The sequence below is a fragment of the Periplaneta americana genome, chromosome 14 (genome assembly GCF_040183065.1).
Source record: "Periplaneta americana isolate PAMFEO1 chromosome 14, P.americana_PAMFEO1_priV1, whole genome shotgun sequence".
Lineage (NCBI taxonomy): Eukaryota > Metazoa > Arthropoda > Insecta > Blattodea > Blattidae > Periplaneta > Periplaneta americana.
In genome coordinates this window covers 108,557,212-108,561,078 of record NC_091130.1, presented here as the reverse complement: position 1 = coordinate 108,561,078, position 3,867 = coordinate 108,557,212, and the positions used below count along the sequence as shown (strand labels likewise).

The window sequence follows — 3,867 nt, the reverse complement described above, 5'->3', positions numbered from 1 at the left end:
CTGGACATAAACATTTCGCAACAACGTAGGAAATTACTGAAGGATATACCTCCTGAACCCAGAAGACTGGCAGTTGCAAGCTTTTGTCTTAACACTGAACATGACATCCTGGGTAAACACCTCAATCGTCTTGGCATCCTTCCATCAGCATCATGCATTTTGTGCCATCAACAGGAAGACATGGACAGACAACATCTTACAAAATGCCCTGCTCTGAAATCCTCCAAAGAAGTCGACCGCTACTGGGAAGCCAGAGCCCGAATGTTTTTTAATTACTTAATCCATAGTTTTGTTCACCAATTTCTTGTTTTTCCCTCAGTCAGTGATAGTAAATATCATGTACTAGCCATTAGACAAATAAATAAATATTTGAGGAGAAAAATTCGCTCCGGCGCCGGGGATCGAACCCGGGTCCTTGGTTCTATGTACCAAGCGCTCTGACCACTGAGCTACGCCGAATTCAATCCACAGCACCGGATCGAATTCTCCTTCCTTCAATGTTTCCCTTTATGGCCTAACTCCATGTTAGGCATATATGTTGACGTATATGTCCAGTGTCAACTGCCATTATGCTAGGACCGCACTCAGCTGAGTGACTTATTTGGCCGCAATTCCGCAGTTAAGTGCACAGTTATCTGTACAGACATATGCACTATGACAATATTATAGATTTTATCAATTTGTCATACAGAATAATATCTGTAATATTGACAACTAATATTTGAGGAGAATTCGGCGTAGCTCAGTGATCAGAGCGCTTGGTACGTAAAACCAAGGACCCGGGTTCGATCCCCGGCGCCGGAGCGAATTTTTCTCCTCAAATACTCTTTAAATAAGGTCTAATTATGAAATCAGTCATTTCACTATCCATCAGTGTATCCGGAAACATTGCATCATAAGAATCATCTGTTCCGTGTTCTTGATTCACCGTAGAAATAGGAAGATCATTCACATGATTCACAGGCATACTTTCTTTCGGGTTCTGTTGTGTGACAATTTGTGTACTGACCTTGACATTGACATCATACGCAGAAGGAATATTCTGCGCTGAAGCGGTGTTTAGATCTGTGGGAGTGTAATCCTCGGGTATCTTGTCTGACGTCTCTGTTGTTATGGTTGAACTGTTAACTGATAAATCAATAACTTCAGATAAGTCTTCTTTGTTTACTGATGACGTCGAAGCGGTAGCTTTTCTATCCGTCGTATTGCTGGATAGATTATTGTTGCTAACATCCACTTCCAGTTGTTGAGAAATATTACGCTCTCTTTCTGCAGGATCGTGATTATTTACATCCATCTGAAGCACAGATCGTCTTGCCGGCAGCGTCCCAGCTACCAACTTAGACCAAGCAGGTTGATCACTTTTATTACGAGAAATCATATTCGAAAGGTCTTTTTTGTTAGGACAATTGTTTCGCAAATGGCCAGTTTGATGACAGTATGAACAAGTAGTAGGTTTCATAACTTACTAAGACTTTAAATCCACAAACATCAATATATGAAGGGATATGCATTTTCAGACCCATTTTAACTGTAAACACTCCATTCTTAATCTTATATCTAAAAGCCTGTGTCCATGAATCATCAGTAACTGAATAAACCGAGCCGTAGTTTTCTAGAACAGTCCTTATATTAGTATTAGAAAGTTCCGGAGGAAGGTTATAAATTTTGACAGATTTAATGCCAGGTTCTGCTTTCCTATTTTAACTTTGGTTCTCTGTCCATTAGAAAATGTGAACAACTCACCTTTGGTTCTTTCTAATATTTCTTCGACAATGTCAGTTGAAATACATTTAATGAAGACTTGCCGTGTCATTCCATTCAGTTGAATCATCTCTAGTTGTTCTTCCTTTAGTCGGAGATCTTCATAAATCCATTTGTGTAATAAATATGGTTCTGGTCGAGGAATATCTTGCTTGGTGAAGGATATCACAAGCGTTTGTATCCTTTCTATCAACATAATTCTTATCTAATAAATATCAGGAGACTAATCAAAAGGATATACACTCAAACTTGTGCAGAAACACTTAACAAAAATAATCACAGTTTATAACTCTAACAAAAGTCACTGTAACATAATATTATGTCACTTATGAGAATGAAACACTCACTACTCAGACAGTACAATTGCGTGCGTACGCTACCAAGGCTTGCTCGCAACTGGTTGGTAGGTCTTGTAAATTAAACTTACAACATACGTGCGGTAAGTAAATAAATCAAATCAGCTTTTATTTATATACTTAGAAGTAACGAACTATCAGTATCGCGCATCACTATGTGCTTTGAGGAAATAAGTGTCTTATTATACCTGTCTGTTAATGCAATAATTCTCTGGAATGTTGAATAAATAGTTTTATAAGTGATTTTGGGCAATATTTAATTTGTTTTGCGTCATGTTTCCAAGTTTTATGTAATATTTTGGTGTTTAGTGCATAATTCCAAACTTCCAAGTTCTTAGGTCATGTAAATCCGAACCCAACTCATTAAAGTATACGAGTGTATGATTTCTTTAGTTTATAAAGTGCCAGTCTGTAGCTTCCTAAATGTGTTTCTGGTGAAATTCGGAAAACAGAAGGATACCTTCATTTCATCTTATGTATTCTGTCTTTCGTTCAGTTTCATGGCATCAATATTTATGTTTACATATTGACGTACTAGCTTCGATTACGCCGACTGAAGATGTAGAGATAGATTAGCTACTTCCCTTCGTAAAACACTCCTGACCATGGTTGGGCGGCAGCTAAGAAAGCCCAGTTGGTAAGATTAGCTAACATATGACGGACGGTAACTGTTCTAGTTGGAAAGCGTGAGGTGAACCAGGTAGAATAGCTACTTCCCTCCGTAAAACACTCCTAGCCACGGTTGGGCGGCAGCTAATAAAGCCCAGTTGGTGAGATTAGCTAACATATGACGGACGGTAACTGTTCTAGTTGGAAAGCGTGAGGTGAACCAGGTAGATTAGCTACTTCCCTCCGTAAAACACTCCTAGCCATGGTTGGGGGGCAGCTAAGGAAGCCCAGTTGGTGAGATTAGCTAGCATATGATGGACGGTAACTGTTCAAATTGGAAAACGTGATGTGAACCAGGTAGATTAGCTACTTCCCTCCATAAAACACTCCTAGCCATGGTTGGGGGGCAGCTAAGGAAGCCCAGTTAGTGAGATCAGCTAACATATGACGAACGGTAACTGTTCAAGTTGGAAAGTGTGAGGTGAACAAAGTAGATTAGCTACTTCCCTCCGTAAAACAGTCCTGGCCATGGTTGAGCTTGGTTGGTTAAGGAGAATAAGAGGAACACAGGGACAACAAGATTAATAAATGGAGATAAAGAGAATATAAGACGAAAAAGATGCATACAAAGAGAACAAATGTAATATAATAAGAATACAAGAACAAGAAGAATAGAGAGATAACAAGGAGTATACAAGGAGAGCAAACGAGGAGAATACAAAGATAACAAGGACAACGTAACGAGAATGAGGAGAATAAAAGAATAACCGGAATACAAGGACAACATGGGGAATCCAAGGAGAACAGGGGAAATACAAGGAGAACATGGGAATTCAAGGAGAAGAGGAATATGAAGTGAACAAGGGGGTTACGGGAAGAACCGGGGAAAAACGAGGATATGCGGAGAAGAGAGGGGACACGAGAACACATGAGATAAAGGAGAGAAGTGGGGATGCAAAGGAGAATAAGGGAAATACAAAAAGAACAGGGGGAATATGGGGAGAACACGGAAAGTACGAAGAAAATACGGAAGTTTCCTAGTACCCGGTACTCATTACATAAGCAGTTAAGTCGGACATTGTTGTATATTCATAAAATACATATATTTTCTCTGGATCAAAAATGTATTACAAACTGA

General features: G+C 39.3%; 1 non-coding gene across 1 annotated transcript; it reads right to left on the bottom strand.

Moving 5' to 3' along the window:
* Positions 1–386: 386 nt before the first annotated feature.
* TRNAY-AUA (transfer RNA tyrosine (anticodon AUA)) lies at positions 387–459 on the bottom strand. Its single transcript has one exon. It is a non-coding gene; the product is annotated as a tRNA-Tyr (tRNA).
* Positions 460–3,867: the final 3,408 nt, after the last annotated feature.